Source organism: Schistocerca gregaria, chromosome 8 (genome assembly GCF_023897955.1).
Source record: "Schistocerca gregaria isolate iqSchGreg1 chromosome 8, iqSchGreg1.2, whole genome shotgun sequence".
NCBI lineage: Eukaryota > Metazoa > Arthropoda > Insecta > Orthoptera > Acrididae > Schistocerca > Schistocerca gregaria.
This window is the reverse complement of record NC_064927.1, coordinates 14,715,765-14,734,572: the sequence shown is the minus strand read 5'-3', so window position 1 is coordinate 14,734,572 and position 18,808 is coordinate 14,715,765. Positions and strand designations below refer to the sequence as shown.

General features: G+C 47.5%; 4 non-coding genes across 4 annotated transcripts; all 4 read left to right on the top strand.

The window, feature by feature from the left end:
• The first annotated feature begins 7,357 nt into the window (after positions 1–7,357).
• Trnak-cuu (transfer RNA lysine (anticodon CUU)) lies at positions 7,358–7,430 on the top strand. The gene has a single exon. It is a non-coding gene; the product is annotated as a tRNA-Lys (tRNA).
• A 1,437-nt stretch (positions 7,431–8,867) lies between these two features.
• On the top strand, positions 8,868–8,940 carry Trnak-cuu (transfer RNA lysine (anticodon CUU)). The gene has a single exon. It is a non-coding gene; the product is annotated as a tRNA-Lys (tRNA).
• Positions 8,941–11,884: 2,944 nt separating this feature from the next.
• Trnak-cuu (transfer RNA lysine (anticodon CUU)) lies at positions 11,885–11,957 on the top strand. Its single transcript has one exon. It is a non-coding gene; the product is annotated as a tRNA-Lys (tRNA).
• A 6,737-nt stretch (positions 11,958–18,694) lies between these two features.
• Trnak-cuu (transfer RNA lysine (anticodon CUU)) lies at positions 18,695–18,767 on the top strand. Its single transcript has one exon. It is a non-coding gene; the product is annotated as a tRNA-Lys (tRNA).
• Positions 18,768–18,808: the final 41 nt, after the last annotated feature.

Genomic DNA, 18,808 nt, shown 5'->3' with positions numbered 1-18,808 from the left:
ATCAGTTTCGCGTCGTGGCCGTATAGCAAACAGTATCTGTGATGACGAACAATTAGCGACATGCCTTTTATTAAGAATTACTCTCAGATGTGATTAAGGCGAATGGCTCAGATAAAGCCTTTTTTTTTTTTTTTTTTTTAAAAAAAAACCTTTATTCATCAGCAATAATAATAATTAAACAATATTAACCCACTTCCTTTATAGCATTAGTGGGTCGTAATATTAATACATTTATTATTGTTTCATGCAGCATGCTACAAAATATGATGTGCTACAGGTTACTACAACAATGGGCACTATACTAACTATCCCTACTACTTAAGAAACTATTACTGTCACTAATTGCTAATTTCTACACCTGCAGCGTCACATATGTGCCAGTAGAATATATAAACCTACTTTGCAAGCCTTGCTCTTCGAGCTAACCCCAAAGAGCTTGCCCCCGGCACTGGGCTGGCCAAGATGTTAACTCGCTGCAGTTCCATAACCTAACATAATATCCTATTCTAAGTCCTACGAAACTAACTTATCCTAAGTCAAATCCGGTGCATCTCTAAGTCGGTGAGATTAACCCCTCCTCCCCCTAATCCTGCGCGTGGCGGATCCCAACTGTGATGTGAAGTCGGCCAGTCCGCGCGCTGGCGGTATGGGAAAAGGGATCTAGACAATATCGGTGTTCATTTTCGCATTCTTAGTTTATCTCCCTCAGATATTCATTTAACACTTTCCGTGATACCTCGTTGGCCAGAGTATTAATCATCTGAAAAGTGTCTTCACGTCTGAGGAGTTGATACGTGTCATGGTTCGGTAGTCCGTCTCGAAGTGTAGTCGCTACATCATTGAAGAGAGGGCACTCGTAAATCACATGATCCGGAGTGCCTTCCGGCGCGCCACAGTCACACGCGGGCGTAGCCCTCTTCCCAAACCGACATAAGTATGTCGGGTAGGGTCCATGACCAGTGAGAAAATGGATCTGTCCCCGTGTTGGCTGAAAGTACTTCATTTCTAAGCGCTCCCTCACGTTCGGCAAGAACTGAAAGGTTCTGCGACCGGTTTCTTCTGTCTCCCAGGACCCCTGCCAAAGTTATTCCCCCCTTCTTCTAATCCCCCTTTTGTCCTCTACCCTCACACCCATGATTTCTTCTATTTTCCCCTGGTTCCCTTTTTTTGCCCAATACCAGGCTGCTTGCTCCCTAATCTTGATGTCAAGTGGGCAGAGCCCCATTATGACTAATAGGGCCCCTCCTGGAGATGTTCTATAAGCGCCCACAGATCTTAGAACCATGCTTCTCTGAACCCTTCTCACTGCCATGGCGGGCACAACCCTCGTGAGTCTGTGCGCCCAGACCCCGGAGCCGTAACCCACTACTGAAGTTAGGATACTATTGTGATAAAGTTTAATGAGATGTGGAGGTAGGTGAAATCTTTTGTGTCCTATGGAAATGAGGTTGTTTAATATTTGCAGAGCTTTTTGGATTAGAGTTTCAATGTGTTTTCCGAAGTTCCATTTCTCATCAATGATGACTCCTAGGTAACGTGTGTCTCGTCTTCGCAGTACCGGTGTGCCGTCAATTCTGACCGTAGGGTTCCTGATTAGTTGTCCTTTAAGTAGTAAGTATGTCGATTTGCTTGGTGATATGGTCATTTTCGTGGTGTGGCACCACTGTAGGAGTCTGTCTAACGCTCTCTCTATTTTAGGTTCTATGTCCTCTCGGCTACGGCCACCGACCATCAGGAGGAGGTCATCAGCGTAGGCTATCACCTCTAGCACATCCTCACTTCGTTGCAGGCTGTCAAGTAATGGCTCCATGTGGATGTCCCAAAAGAGCGGCCCTAGGACCGATCCTTGGGGACATCCTTTCGTGACAGCTTTCCCTACCCTTTCGCTAGGGGATGATAGCCAGACCTCCCGATCCTCACAGTAGCTCCTCAGGCAGCCATATAGCGGCCCTGGACACTCCTTCTCCCGCAAGCAGGAGAAGAGCGAGGGCCACCACAGGTTGTCGAAGGCGCCACTGATGTCCACCATGATGCCCACCACGTATTTGTGCGGGGTCGAGCCACAGACCTCGGCCGCCAGGGCGATTGCATCAGATGCCGACCGCCCCGGCCTGAAACCAAATTGCCTGCTGCTCATCCCGCACAATACTCTATGTGCTGCCAATCTGTCAGCCAGCAGTTTTTCCAAGATTTTTCCAAACAAATCTAACAGGCAGATCGGCCTGTACGACTTTACTTCTGCAGGATCCTTGTCCGGTCCCTTCTTAATGATGACGATGTTCCCAGTTTTCCACCTTCTTGGGAACTGTTGTTGCCTCAGGCACTCATTATAGAGGTGGGTAAGCGGGGCAACCAGCTGGGGTGCCAGGAATTGCACCACCTCCGCCACAATGCCGTCTGGCCCAGGAGCTTTGCCTCTTTTAAGTTGCTTTATGTGGGTCGCCACCTCCTCTTCTGAGAAGGGGTAGACCGCCGTGTCATTATTATATATTTCATGGTCTTGTTCTCGCAATTGCCGTTGTCCCTCTGTCTCCCCATCCGCATTGTCATCAGGCAGCAGAGACCGGAGGAGGACCCCAGCAGTCTCCTGCCAGGACTCCGTCATCCTGTCCCCGTGCCTGACTGTAGATAGCTCCATAGGAGAGCGGATTTTCTCCCTGACTAATTTATAGGGGAGTCCCCATGGATCCAGTGCTAGCTGGCTGAGCACATAGTGTTCCCAGCTTCGCCTTCTGACTTCGCGTAGTTCACTCTGGAACCTCTGTTTTGCCTCCCTGTACTGCAATTGCCACCTTTGTCTCTCCTGCCAGACGACACTGCGCTGGTAGTGCCTCCTTAGCCTCCTGACAGATTGGCGTAGATCTTCCAGTTCAGGCGACCACGGTGACGGAGAAGCCGCCATGGCCTTCCTCCTGATCGGTACAGCAGCCCTCACCGCCCTGGTTACTGCAGTTACTAGTTCATCTGCTCTGTTGTCTACGTTTATGTCTTGTTGTATGTCATCTTCCGGTAATGGAGGAATGTCGCACTCCCTCGCCAGGCGTTCCCAGTCAGCTTTCCTGTAGTTAAATTGTATTTCCCACCCCATGGCCCAGCGGCACTCTCTCTCCCCTACTGTGAAAGTTATTAAGTTATGGTCGCTAGTGGTGGCGTTTCCTAGTACTTTCCAATTTTGTATGATGTTTGTTACATTTGGTGTCACGAGAGTGACATCAATATTTGTACCCTGCCCTCCTCCTGCCGTGTAGGTAGGAGGATTACCAGGCCTGTTGGCCACCACGAGTTGCGACGCCATAATGTATTCTTCCACCTTTTCTCCATTTGCGTCTCTTGTGCCACTGAACCATAGGGGGGACTTGGCATTAATATCAGCTGTTATTACAATTTTCCTTCCCCGCAACGCCGTGGTCACCCTCATCAGGTGGTCTAGGTGTATTTCAATGTCATCTCCATACTGGAAGTACATATTAATGATGGTGATGATTCCTGCTGGAGATTGGAGCTCCACGACGTTGCAATGGGGAGTTGTAAACTGAGAGAGTGTGGTTACTCTCACGAGTTTGTTTGTAATTATAATTGCCGCCCTTGGGTCTTCTCCTCTGCTTATTACTTGCCATGTGGCGGCAGCAAATGCGACTTTCCCAGCTTGGGAGTACGGCTCCTGCAGACAGAGCACATCCAATCTCCTCTCCTCCACCTCCCTTCGCAGTTCCTGCATCACAAGTCGACTATTATGAGTGTTTAGTTGTCCTATGTTTATTTTGGTCATTATGGAAAGTAGGTGTGTACTCGGTCATGTGGCCAGGTCTTAGTCCAGTCGAACGCAATTCGTCCATTCGCCAAAACTGCCTGTTCATAGATGTCGTTTAGGTCGAATTTCTCGCCCCTTCTTTCAAACACCTTTCTTAACAAGTCTCGCAGGGCTCCAAAGTCAGTGGGGAGATTCACTGATTTTAGTTGAATTCTGTCCACAGCCTCCATCACCGAGAAGGCTATCTTTCGTCCCTCTTCGTGTCCTACACGAACCACATGTCTCAGGGCAGTGGTCAGGGTAGCCGGCTGCTCAAGTCTTGCTAGTTGCATGGTGTACTCCAAGTTGGGGTACACTCTTACAGGGTCCACAGGTGGTAGTCTAACTACTGGAGTACCCTGTGTGGGAGAACTTGTACTAGAGCTACTGGTTATCAAGTTTTCCTGTATCGGTTGAATGACATTTTTCTGCTCCTTTCTGGAAACTGCCACAGCCACAGGATGCCCTTGCCGTTTCTGGTGTTCTGTCGGCTCTGCTCCCCGGCTTTCGGAGGAGGGAGCTGCAGCTATGGGGGGGTCTGTCTGTATTGCCATATTTATGATATAGATCTCAGTCTGTGTGGCTCTATTTTCAGTTTTCTCGGTGCTCGTAAGCGACCTTAAGAACAACTTAAACTTGTTAGCCCTCATAGCATCCCTCCTCCTTTTGCTCGGGGACTTATGTTTCGGCATCCTGTTCAGTATGCCGGGCTCACCCATAATCAGTCCTGGAAATCAGTCTTTGTTCAAGCATCCTGTATGTTGGGCAGTTTCGACCTGTGGCTCCGCATGATTTCTTGCCTCGGTTCCTGCATGGTATGCAGATTGCCGCTGCCTTGCAGTCTTTACGGTTGTGACCGTTCTCTCCACATTTTGTGCAGGCCGACTCCCTGGTGCACAGCCTGAGAATGTGGTCCAAGTCGCCACAGTTGTGGCAACGAGGTACCACGACATAGTCCCTAGTGTTGATGGCATGAAAGCCAACATATATTTTGCCCATTGTCGTAATGCTTTTCCACATCCGCGCTGTAACCTCAGCGACGTGATGTACCACATCTCGACCCCGTGGACCTGTCTTGAATCTGAGTTTAAAACAGTCTTTGAACTCTTCTTCACTCAGATGCTCAAAGTTTTGTTTTCTGATTGTGTCGCATAACTCTTCATTGGTCATTACTGTTGGAACGTCGTACAGAATCACGAGAGGGTTCCTTTTCCTTGGAGGCTCACACTTAATTACTGAATTTAATTTGTGGTTGTTCAATATTTTTTCTTTATCCTCTTCGGATGCGACTTCCACTATTACTGAATTCTTGCTAGGTTTGATTATTTTGATCTTTATTTTCTCTTTTACAGGGTCCACAGTAGTCGTAAATAGCTCCTGGATTCTTTTGACACTTGTGTCTTGGCCCGGCAGGGTCCTCAAGAAGACTGCCGTATCTGGCCTCTTAGTCACCTTATCTATGGTATCTCTGGTCGTTTTGGGCTTCGTGGGAGCTTGCGCTGCCACGGCAGCCCAGGTTTTAACTGGTTGTTTCCTCAATCGATTGTTTTCTTTTTCTAATTCTTCCACCCTTCCTTCCAACTTTGCGTGGGCAATGGCCCATGCAGCCAATTCATTTTTAATTGTTGAGAGTCCTGCTTGACTTATCTTTCCGTTTTTAATGTTTTGCTCCATGAGCAACGTGATTCGTGCTAATCTCTGCGTCACTGTTTCATTTTCGGCCTGTCCCAACTCATCCTGAGGAGAGGGATCAGGCGGCGCAAAAGAAGCCCGTTGAGGCGCACTCGAGTCACTCGTATCGGTTGTCGCCATGATTATACGAGTGATAAAAGAATGATGGGAGCCCGTCTGTTGCCCCGGACCGGCTCCTCTGGCATGGGGGGGGACTTCTTGCAGCTCGCCCACCGACCTCGCCCCAAGGTCAAGGGCACTCCCGAGCTGCCGGGTTCAGCGCGCCGTCGCCAGCGCACTGGTCCCCATCGATGGCTCCGTCATCGGCGATTTCACGCGACGCTCCCCGGCAACTGCACCCCGCACTCCGGAGAGGCGGATGCACCTCTCGCCCTTCGCCGCCTACTAGCCCGAGTTTCCACCTTACGGCCAAGGACCCACTCCTACTCAGGTGGCGGGCCGGTCCCCCAGACGTTCGGCGGTCTGGACCCAGTTAACCTGGCCCAGGCGACGTCACCACCTCCTGGGTTTGGCAGAACACGCCCCGGTTACCCAGGGGCGCGGCGAGGCACCCTTGCCGACTCGCGCCGCGATCCCACGCCGACAAACGAAGTCGCCGGTATGCAGAGCTCCTGTTGGTCTGGGCCCTGCCAACAGAAAGGGACAGATGTTCGTCCCTTGACACAGCTCCCCCTGTGCCACGCACCCTTCGCTTTCGCATCGGGTTGGGTCGCAGCTCTTCCTTTTGTCGCAAGGCACCCCCGGGCAAGCCCGAGAAATGCCGAGCTTAACGTCTGGCACCACTTGAAGGCGGAAAGAGCCACTTGAGAAGCAGAGGCTATATGTGACGCATCACTTCCCCTGTGGGCACGTCCGACTGGAAGCGATACGCCCCAGTGCGAGCCCCTGTGCCTTACGGCGCGCTGGCGCGGGCTGGCCAACGCCAACGCTAACGCCAAAACGCACTGCGAGACGACAGGTCCCACGCCAGATAAAGCCTTTGCCAAAGCGGTACAGCATAAGGTGGGACGAGGCAGTCTGAATTACATTTTATAGAGGTATTTCTCACATATGTCAGAGCCTCTCGCGGTCGTCGTCGTCGTCGTCGTCGTCGTCGCCGCCGCCGCTTCTGCAGAAGTAGCAAATGGCCATCGTGGCAAATGCGGCGAGGCACGCCCTGCCTTCGATTCCGTATGCACAAAGTGTGTGGTCTTGTTTCCCAGTCTATATTTGGTCGGTCACGTAAGAGGTTGAATGTAACGAATGGGTGGGAAAGAGCAAGGGCAGCGGCTGTGTAGAACGAAAACACAAATTATCAGGGGTGTGAGCGTTTCGAGATGAGTCATATACAAGTTGCACTTGGTCGTCAGTGACTGTGTGGCCTAATGGATAAGGCGTCGGACTTCGGATCTGAAGATTACAGGTTCGAATGCTGTCACGCTCGTGTTTTATCAGTTCTGAAAAAGAAACATACCGTTTTAATGTAGCATTTGAGCAGTACGAAACCGTCTGAATGTTGCTGTTGACCATTTTCTGCTTGAAAATGCTCTTGAGCTTGAAACACACACTACAAGACCGGTGTTAACTAGCGAAATGGTCGGCAGAGTGCCGTCACCGCGAGTTTCCACTGGCACTTGCACATCTAAAACAACGTCGGAAAGTAACTCGTTCGCCTTTTGAGTCACATCAAGTATGAGTGTTAATTTTGACGCCACTAGCTCTGCAGGTTGTCATGCAATTCCTTTACCTCTCAGAAATGATTATGAAATAAAAGTGAAGTACGTGACGAGTGTGACGTTAGGAAAACATTAGGCAGCATGGAGAGATTCTGTATGGGACCACCCAACCCAAACGAGTACTGTGTGACGTGCTGCCCGGCAAGTATTCACCGAAGCACCCCGGCTAGCTCAGTCGGTAGAGCATGAGACTCTTAATCTCAGGGTCGTGGGTTCGAGCCCCACGCTGGGCGAAACGGAATTTTGTTCCGCTGCAGATGTAAATTACCGTTTTTCTGATTAACGTGATGTAATGGAAATAGCAACTTTAAACTTTGCCTACGTCTCTGTCAGTCGCAAGGAAACTGTATTTGAAGGTGAAGGTGATTTTGTAGACATGTGTGAAAGACATGTTCTGAAATGCAAGTGTTGTTGTTTGGAGAGGACATCAGTTACGTGTCAGATGTGTAGCCAAGCAGTAATGTGTCGCCATAGCTGCAAATATTAGTCGGTAATATGAAGTGTTGTCAGCTGAAGTCTGATGATCCAGACGACCGTAAGGACGAAGTACGCAAAAGTACCGCTAGGACGCGCCCCTTTAGCTCAGTGGTAGAGCACTGGACTAGTAAACCAAGGGTCGTGAGTTCCATCCTCAAAGGAAGAAGTCGAATTTTGGAAATCAGTTGCGCGTCGTGGCCGTATAGCAAACAGTATCTGTGATGACGAACAATTAGCGACATGCCTTTTATTAAGAATTACTCTCAGATGTGATTAAGGCAAATGGCGCAGATAAAGCCTTTGCCAAAGCGGTACAGCATAAGGTGGGACGAGGCAGTCTGAATTACATTTTATAGATGTATTTCTCACATATGTCAGAGCCACTCGCGGTCGTCGTCGTCGTCGTCGTCGTCGCCGCCGCCGCTTCTGCAGAAGTAGCAAATGGCCATCGTGGCATATGCGGCGAGGCACGCCCTGCCTTCGATTCCGTATGCACAAAGTGTGTGGTCTTGTTTCCCAGTCTATATTTGGTCGGTCACGTAAGAGGTTGAATGTAACGAATGGGTGGGAGAGAGCAAGGGCAGCGGCTGTGTAGAACGAAAACACAAATTATCAGGGGTGTGAGCGTTTCGAGATGAGTCATATACAAATTGCACTTGGTCGTCAGTGACTGTGTGGCCTAATGGATAAGGCGTCGGACTTCGGATCTGAAGATTACAGGATCGAATGCTGTCACGCTCTTGTTTTATCAGTTCTGAAAAAGAAACATACCGTTTTAATGTAGCATTTGATCAGTACGAAACCGTCTGAATGTTGCTGTTGACCATTTTCTGCTTGAAAATGCTCTTGAGCTTGAAACACACACTACAAGACCGGTGTTAACTAGCGAAATGGGCGGCAGAGTGCCGTCACCGCGAGTTTCCACTGACACTTGCACATCTAAAACAACGTCGGAAAGTAACTCGTTCGCCTTTTGAGTCACATCAAGTATGAGTGTTAATTTTGACGCCACTAGCTCTGCAGGTTGTCATGCAATTCCTTTACCTCTCAGAAATGATTATGAAATAAAAGTGAAGTACGTGACGAGTGTGACGTTAGGAAAACATTAGGCAGCATGGAGAGATTCTGTATGGGACCACCCAACCCAAACGAGTACTGTGTGACGTGCTGCCCGGCAAGTATTCACTGAAGCAGCCCGGCTAGCTCAGTCGGTAGAGCATGAGACTCTTAATCTCAGGGTCGTGGGTTCGAGCCCCACGCTGGGCGGAACGGAATTTTGTTCCGCTGCAGATGTAAATTACTGTTTTTCTGATTAACGTGATGTAATGGAAATAGCTACTTTAAACTTTGCCTACGTCTCTGTCAGTCGCAAGGAAACTGTATTTGAAGGTGAAGGTGATTTTGTAGACATGTGTGAAAGACATGTTCTGAAATGCAAGTGTTGTTGTTTGGAGAGGACATCGGTTACGTGTCGGATGTGTAGCCAAGCAGTAATGGGTCGCCATAGCTGCAAATATTAGTCGGTAATATGAAGTGTTGTCAGCTGAAGTCTGATGATCCAGACGACCGTAAGGACAAAGTACGCAAAAGTACCGCAAGTCGCGCCCCTTTAGCTCAGTGGTAGACCACTGGACTAGTAAATCATGGGTCGTGAGTTCCATTATCAAAGGAAGAAATCGAATTTTGGAAATCAGTTGCGCGTCGTGGCCGTATAGCAAACAGTATCTAAGATGACGAACAATTAGCGACGTGCCTTTTATTAAGAATTACTCTCAGATGTGATTAAGGCGAATGGCGCAGATAAAGCCTTTGCGAAAGCGGTACAGCATAAGGTGGGACGAGGCAGTCTGAATTACATTTTATAGATGTATTTCTCACATATGTCAGAGCATCTCGCGGTCGTCGTCGTCGTCGTCGTCGTCTTCGTCGTCGTCGTCGCCGCCGCCGCTTCTGCAGAAGTAGCAAATGGCCATCGTGGCATATGCGGCGAGGCACGCCCTGCCTTCGATTCCGTATGCACAAAGTGTGTGGTCTTGTTTCCCAGTCTATATTTGGTCGGTCACGTAAGAGGTTGAATGTAACGAATGGGTGGGAAAGAGCGAGGGCAGCGGCTGTGTAGAACGAAAACACAAATTATCAGGGGTGTGAGCGTTTCGAGATGAGTCATATACAAGTTGCACTTGGCCGTCAGTGGCTGTGTGGCCTAATGGATAAGGCGTCGCACTTCGGATCTGAAGATTACAGGTTCGAATGCTGTCACGCTCGTGTTTTATCAGTTCTGAAAAAGGAACATACCGTTTTAATGTAGCATTTGAGCAGTACGAAACCGTCTGAATGTTGCTGTTGACCATTTTCTGCTTGAAAATGCTCTTGAGCTTGAAATACACACTACAAGACCGGTGTTAACTAGCGAAATGGTCGGCAGAGTGCCGTCACCGCGAGTTTCCACTGACACTTGCACATCTAAAACAACGTCGGAAAGTAACTCGTTCGCCTTTTGAGTCACATCAAGTATGAGTGTTAATTTTGACGCCACTAGCTCTGCAGGTTGTCATGCAATTCCTTTACCTCTCAGAAATGATTATGAAATAAAAGTGAAGTACGTGACGAGTGTGACGTTAGGAAAACATTAGGCAGCATGGAGAGATTCTGTATGGGACCACCCAACATAAACGAGTACTGTGTGACGTGCTGCCCGGCAAGTATTCACTGAAGCAGCCCGTCTAGCTCAGTCGCTAGAGCATGAGACTCTTAATCTCAGGGTCGAGAGTTCGAGCCCCACGCTGGGCGCAACGGAATTTTGTTCCGCTGCAGATGTAAATTACTGTTTTTCTGATTAACGTGATGTAATGGAAATAGCAACTTTAAACTTTGCCTACGTCTCTGTCAGTCGCAAGGAAACTGTATTTGAAGGTGAAGGTGATTTTGTAGACATGTGTGAAAGACATGTTCTGAAATGCAAGTGTTGTTGTTTGGAGAGGACATCGGTTACGTGTCAGATGTGTAGCCAAGCAGTAATGGGTCGCCATAGCTGCAAATATTAGTCGGTAATATGAAGTGTTGTCAGCTGAAGTCTGATGATCCAGACGACCGTAAGGACGAAGTACGCAAAAGTACCGCTAGGACGCGCCCCTTTAGCTCAGTGGTAGACCACTGGACTAGTAAATCATGGGTCGTGAGTTCCATTATCAAAGGAAGAAGTCGAATTTTGGAAATCAGTTGCGCGTCGTGGCCGTATAGCAAACAGTATCTGTGATGACGAACAATTAGCGACATGCCTTTTATTAAGAATTACTCTCAGATGTGATTAAGGCGAATGGCGCAGATAAAGCCTTTGCCAAAGCGGTACAGCATAAGGTGGGACGAGGCAGTCTGAATTACATTTTATAGATGTATTTGTCACATATGTCAGTGCCTGTCGCGGTCGTCGTCGTCGTCGTCGTCGTCGCCGCCGCCGCCGCTTCTGCAGAAGTAGCAAATGGCCATCGTGGCAAATGCGGCGAGGCACGCCCTGCCTTCGATTCCGTATGCACAAAGTGTGTGGTCTTGTTTCCCAGTCTATATTTGGTCGGTCACGTAAGAGGTTGAATGTAACGAATGGGTGGGAAAGAGCAAGGACAGCGGCTGTGTAGAACGAAAACACAAATTATCAGGGGTGTGAGCGTTTCGAGATGAGTCAAATACAAGTTGCACTTGGTCGTCAGTGACTGTGTGGCCTAATGGATAAGGCGTCGGACTTCGGATCTGAAGATTACAGGTTCGAATGCTGTCACGCTCGTGTTTTATCAGTTCTGAAAAAGAAACATACCGTTTTAATGTAGCATTTGAGCACTACGAAACCGTCTGAATGTTGCTGTTGACCATTTTCTGCTTGGAGATGCTCTTGAGCTTGAAACACACACTATAAGACCGGTGTTAACTAGCGAAATGGTCGGCAGAGTGCCATCACCGCGAGTTTCCACTGGCACTTGCACATCTAAAACAACGTCGGAAAGTAACTCGTTCGCCTTTTGAGTCACATCAAGTATGAGTGTTAATTTTGACGCCACTAGCTCTGCAGGTTGTCATGCAATTCCTTTACCCCTCAGAAATGATTATGAAATAAAAGTGAAGTACGTGACATTAGGCAGCATTGAGAGATTCTGTATGGGACCACCCAACCCAAACGAGTACTGTGTGACGTGCTGCCCGGCAAGTATTCACCGAAGCAGCCCGGCTAGCTCAGTCGGTAGAGCATGAGACTCTTAATCTCAGGGTCGTGGGTTCGAGCCCCACGCTGGGCGGAACGGAATTTTGTTCCGCTGCAGATGTAAATTACCGTTTTTCTGATTAACGTGATGTAATGGAAATAGCAACTTTAAACTTTGCCTACGTCTCTGTCAGTCGCAAGGAAACTGTATTTGAAGGTGAATGTGATTTTGTAGACATGTGTGAAAGACATGTTTGCAAGTGTTGTTGTTTGGAGAGGACATCGGTTACGTGTCAGATGTGTAGCCAAGCAGTAATGGGTCGCCATAGCTGCAAATATTAGTCGGTAATATGAAGTGTTGTCAGCTGAAGTCTGATGATCCAGATGACCGTAAGGACGAAGTACGCAAAAGTACCGCTAGGACGCGCCCCTTTAGCTCAGTGGTAGAGCACTGGACTAGTAAACCAAGGGTCGTGAGTTCCATCCTCAAAGGAAGAACTTGAATTTTGGAAATCAGTTGCGCATCGTGGCCGTATAGCAAACAGTATCTGTGATGACGAACAATTAGCGACATGCCTTTTATTAAGAATTACTCTCAGATGTGATTAAGGCGAATGGCGCAGATAAAGCCTTTGCCAAAGCGGTACAACATAAGGTGGGACGAGGCAGTCTGAATTACATTTTATAGATGTATTTCTCACATATGTCAGAGCCTCTCGCGGTCGTCGTCGGCGTCGTCGTCGTCGTCGTCGCCGCCGGCCCTTCTGCAGAAGTAGCAAATGGCCATCGTGGCAAATGCGGCTAGGCACGCCCTGCCTTCGATTCTGTATGCACAAAGTGTGTGGTCTTGTTTCCCAGTCTATATTTGGTCGGTCACGTAAGAGGTTGAATGTAACGAATGGGTGGGAAAGAGCAAGGGCAGCGGCTGTGTAGAACGAAACACAAATTATCAGGGGTGTGAGCGTTTCGAGATGAGTCATATACAAGTTGCACTTGGTCGTCAGTGACTGTGTGTCCTAATGGATAGTTCCGCTTGAGACGCGACTGCGATCGGACGTGCTGTGTATTCGATCCGCCGTTACCGTCGGGTTGTGAATATTTACCTTCTGTGTGTGACGTTTCTTTGTCTTCTGTTTTTCGTTGTTTCTTTGCCTTAGTGTTTGTTTTGTGTCTTGCGTTGTATTGCGCCTTTTGCCGCATTAATTAAGTGTTATGGCTTCCCGGTTGTTTCTGCGGAAGTGTACTCTCAGTTTTCAGTTTAACAAGGCTACCAGGAATGTCCAACCGACATCGTTGGAAATACACGAATGGATTGTGGACACGATTGGCATTACATCGGACCAGGTACATACGGCGTATTTTGATACAGAATTATACTGCTTTTTTGTGAAATTGTTGAACCCGGTTTTGCTGGATAAGATATTACTTAAACATGGTGAGCAAGTGTCGTTCCGTCATTGGGATGGTTCTGTTAGCAGTGTTACTGTCTCAAATGCTGAAATTACGTATACCACAGTTCGGGTTTATAATTTACCCCCTGAAGTTGACAACAGCTATCTTAAGGAAGCTTTGCTTGGTTATGGTACTGTTCGGTCAATTCGAAATGAACGTTGGTCTGCACAACATAAGCTGCAATGTTATAATGGTGTCAGATCAGTTGAAATGCATATTAAGTCTAATATACCGTCACATCTGATTGTATGTGGTTATCGTGTACATCTTACTTATGAGGGGCAGCTTGGTACATGTTTCCTATGTAATGAACATGGTCATGTTCGAGCTAATTGCCCTAAGCGGGTATTTGTGCTTAAAAATGGCCTAGCACAGCGCCGCAAATTAACGGTTGCCGATCTTGTGCCAGCAGCTTCCTCCACTGTTTCCTATCTGCCTCCTGCAGTAGCTTCTTCACAACAGGTGTCACCCTCCCCTGATGCAGGTTTTCCTCCGCTACCCACTCGCCCAGACGTATCGGCTGCTCCTATACCGATTCCGTCTGTTTCCAACAACAAACGCCGTCGTGCTAGTGATACCGGTAGCACTGATGACGAAGCTGCTGTTTCGCAGCCGGTTTGCGAATCTGATGAGAGAATTCCAGAATCTCCCATGCCTGTTTCGGAATCTGTTCCCGTTGTCTCTGCTGCTTTGCCTGATGACGTCAAACTTGCTGCCATGCCGTCGGCGCAAGAGCCACAACATTCGGTCGAGGTGTTGTTGACATCCCCACCGCCACAGGCATCACAACATGTTGACGACACTTCGGTGGAGACGGCTGTTTGTCGGAAAACCGCTCCTAGAACTGCGCGCTCCGCATCAGCAGACTCCAAACCTATCTTACCACCTCCTACACTTCCAATACCTACACATTCTGAAACCGGTGCCGATAATCCTGATGCAGTTTTCCCCTTGATGGCTCCTCCTTCTGACTCCTCTCGCCCTGCTAATCCTTCGGACGCTTTGGTTGACGTGCCTGATCTCGAACCCCCCACTCCGCCTGCTCTTGAATCTGGTGTGCATCAGATACGTCGTCGGGTGAAAGTGCCCCCCAATCTCCACGCGGTGCGGAAGAAACATAAGCATGCGAAGGACGACTCCGATTCCGTTGATTCTGGACAATCACCCTCTGCCATGTCTGATGTTGATGATATGGATGTAGTTGCTTCTAGTGTGGTGTAATTTGGGTTCATTTCCCATTTTTTGGTTGATGTTGCACGCGTACACGTTTATTACCTTAAATATAAATGGCATTCAATCTGCTCTGAAGTTAGCGTCTCTGCCGCAGTTTATTTATGACTCTGCAGCTGATATTGTTTTCCTGCAGGAAGTCTCCGTTGCACACCTGTTTGTTCCTGGTTTTCGCACTATTATAAATTTTGCACCTGAGTTTTCTGCAGGTACTGCTTTCCTAATTCGTGACGGTATCCCCGTTACCGAAATTGAGCTTTTAGACTCGGGACGGGGCATTGGTTGTCGGTTATTTGACACGACCTTGGTTAACATTTACGCCCCCTCTGGTTCTAGCAAGCGGCAGGAAAGGTCTCGTTTTTATAAAGAGGATCTGATTTACCTTCTACGAAAAAATCCTGCGACCTTGATATTGGGGGGCGATTTTAATTGTGTGTTACAAGCTAAAGACCAATCCCCTCATTTTAATTATTGTTTCGAGCTACGTTCTCTTGTACGTCAATTACGACTACGCGATGCGTGGGAGGTTAAACACCCCACTTTAGTTAAATTTACATTTTTTACTGCCACCTCAAGTAGTCGACTTGACCGATTGTATATTTCTGATCCCCTTAGTGTTTCTGTTTTAGATGTAGATGTTATTCCAGCCAGTTTTACGGATCATTGTGCCCTTGCTGTTATAGTTAATTTGGAGCGTCAACCTCTTAAACTTTATAGGCCGCTGTGGAAATTAAATGTCTCCTTGCTCGATGACCCTGACATCGAACCTCTAATACAGACGGCGTGGGACTTTTGTTTACGTTCTCTGCGATACTATCCGTCTAAGCTTGACTTTTGAATATTACTATTCGGTGCTTCCCGAACTTTATGATACTTCTACAATGACATGTGCCCACCTTTCTGAGATTCGGAAAATTAAGGCCAAGCTACTTAGTATTAAGCGGCTTCAGATGGAAGGATTGAAGATTAAATCTAAACCACCGTCCACGTTAGCACATGAAATGACTTCTATGTACCATCTGTTTCGTCACCACAAGAACCGTCGACGTGTATTGATTGACGGCCTTATGGCAGCTGATGGTCGCCGGCTTACCTTACAGAATCAAATAACCCATGAACTTACCTGCTACTATGAGACGTTATATACTGCGGCTGATTCTGATCCGAATGATGTTGACGAGATTTTAACTGCTATCCCATCAGTTTTAACAGAGGACCATAATGCGAAATTTTTAGCTCCTTTTACTGCAGACGAAATTTCAGCTTTCATTGTTTGTTCAGCATCTCACAAATCTCCTGGTCCTGATGGCCTACCTAAGGAGTTTTTTGTTCGCTTTTGGCCTATTATAGGGCCTGTTTTTACGGATATTGTGAATGAAATCTTGAATGGTGGCACAATTCCAGCCAATTTCAAGAGAGGTACGGTTGTCCTGATACCAAAATCTGCTGGTTTGAAGACAGCTAGTGACTTTCGTCCTTTAACCCTATTAAATTTTGACTATAAGACGGCCGCTAGGGCTTTTAATGCACGTCTATCCCTCTTGCTTACACCTGTGATACCTCCTTGTCAAAGCTGCTTTCCAGGGCGCTCTATATTGACGTCTCTGGCGGGGTATCGTGATGTCGTGTCGATTGTCGCTGTCACCAATATTTCCTGTGTTCTTTTATTTGTTGATTTTAGTAAGGCCTTTGATCGTGTGTCCCATTCGTTTTTAGAGCTTCTGCTGCGCCGGCTCGGTTTTAATGAACAGGCGCTGCTGGTACTTAAGAATATGACGACTGGCATTTCTGCTAAGATTGACATTAATGGCCAGCTGACAAAGGTCATTGATATTCAACGTGGCTTCCCGCAAGGTAGTCCTTTATCCATGACCCTTTATGCTCTCTCCCTTCAACCAGTCCTTACACGTCTCAACTCGACACTTTGTGGTCTTACGATCTCTGGGGTTACCCAGACGGCAACAGCTTATGCTGATGATTTGGTTGTTTTGCTTCGTTCCACCGCAGAAGTGCCGCAGTTGAAAATGGAACTCGATAAATTTTCTGCGGCCTCAGGTTCTCGTATCAATCCCCGTAACAGCAAGCTCCTGAATTTGCGGGGCTTTGAACGTGTGGTTGTTCCGTGGGTTACAGCTGTTGAACACCATACACATTTAGGTATCTATCTTGAACGTTGTCCTCTTCGGATGGCTGCAAAAAATTGGCAAGTGGCCATTTCCAAGCTGCAAGGTGTTTTATTAGAACACTCATGGCGTTCGATACCGCTACTGCAAAAAAAGCGTGTATTAGACACTTATGTTTTATGTAAAGTATATTACGTTGCTCAGCTGTTTCCGCTTCCCCGAATGCAGGGTGCAAAAATGGTCCAGCATATTAACAGATATATTTGGCGTCGGCATATTTTTAAATTACGTTGTGATGTTCTTACGAAGCCGCGTCTTGAGGGCGGCTTGTCGTTCACCGACGTCCGTGTCAAGGCTGCTGCCCTTTATGTTAAGCGAACCCTCCATCTTTTATTATCTGAGTCCCCGACTGTTACTTCGTGATTATTCCATGTCGTTCGTCCTGCGAGCTTGTCACCGCCCATTAACGTTGGGCCTCTAAATGCGAAGCTACGGCATGTTCGGGACTTCTACACTGAGATTAGTTACCTAGATCTCCACTTACAACGTCGTCCTGTTATTACTACGCTAACCCTGCTTGACAAATGGCGACGGTCTTCTTCTTCCAACCCGATTGTTTTGCATTATCCCAGTTTTAATTGGCGTAACATATGGACGAATATTAGCTTACCCGTTCATTCAGCAACTGTTGCCTCCCTATGGTATAAGGTAGTTAATCAGCTGATTCCTACGAACGAACGCCTTCATCGTATAGGTTTATGTGTCTCTCCGCTTTGTCAAACGTGTGGTTGTGTTGATACACTCCAACACCGATTTACCTGCGCTGACCGTCATCGCATGTGGCACTGGCTGCGCCGACAATTGGCTTTACTCACCAGGAGCTCCGAATCGGCATTTAAGACTGATATTCTCTGCTGGCCGGACACGGTTTTTTATCCCCGGACCAAGAACAACACCGTTATGTGGCTTCTTGGCCGTTACATTTTTGCAGTGGTTGATGATCATGGTATTACCGATTTCATTTCGTTTACTGGTTACATGCTTCATGAGTACTGGACGCAAAAGTCTTTCCCACACCTTAAGAGGGACTTTGCGAATATGCTTACTATTGTTTTCGAAAAGCAGGGAGTTGGTTAAGTTCCAATTTCTATTGATCGCTCCTGCGCCTGAATCATTAATGGAACCGGTATAGGGGCATACTGAGCTAACTTCATGACAGGGAAGACATTCTCGCTAGTTCTTAGGTACAATCTTGGCAGGAAGGCAAAATAACTGTTTCGATAGAAAAGCGCTTCATAAGTCCCGTGTTCACATATAAGTTCATAAGACTCCGAACCAAAGACAATTACAACGTATTGGTGACACTTTGCTTCAGTGCAGGGAAGAGGAGACGTCTTGGCCAGGCCTCGGGATACGACACCTGCCCAACGCGCCTACACTTACCTGCCCTGGGACATTACAAAGGAAAAACGAAAAAACAGTGTTAAAAAAATATGAATAAAGAAAAACCTAAAAAGGAAAAAAAAGAAAAAAAAATGGATAAGGCGTCGGACTTCGGATCTGAAGATTACAGGTTCGAATGCTGTCACGCTCGTGTTTTATCATTTCTGAATAAGAAACATACCGTTTTAATGTAGCATTTGAGCAGTACGAAACCGTCTGAATGTTGCTGTTGACCATTTTCTGCTTGGAGATGCTCTTGAGCTTGAAACACACACTACAAGACCGGTGTTAACTAGCGAAATGGTCGGCAGAGTGCCGTCACCGCGAGTTTCCACTAGCACTTGCACATCTAAAACAACGTCGGAAAGTAACTCGTTTGCCTTTTGAGTCACATCAAGTATGAGTGTTAATTTTGACGCCGCTAGCTCTGCAGGTTGTCATGCAATTCCTTTACCTCTCAGAAATGATTATGAAATAAAAGTGAAGTACGTGACATTAGGCAGCATGGAGAGATTCTGTATGGGACCACCCAACCCAAACGAGTACTGTGTGACGTGCTGCCCGGCAAGTATTCACTGAAGCAGCCCGGCTAGCTCAGTCGGTAGAGCATGAGACTCTTATTCTCAGGGTCGTGGGTTCGAGCCCCACGCTGGGCGGAACGGAATTTTGTTCCGCTGCAGATGTAAATTACCGTTTT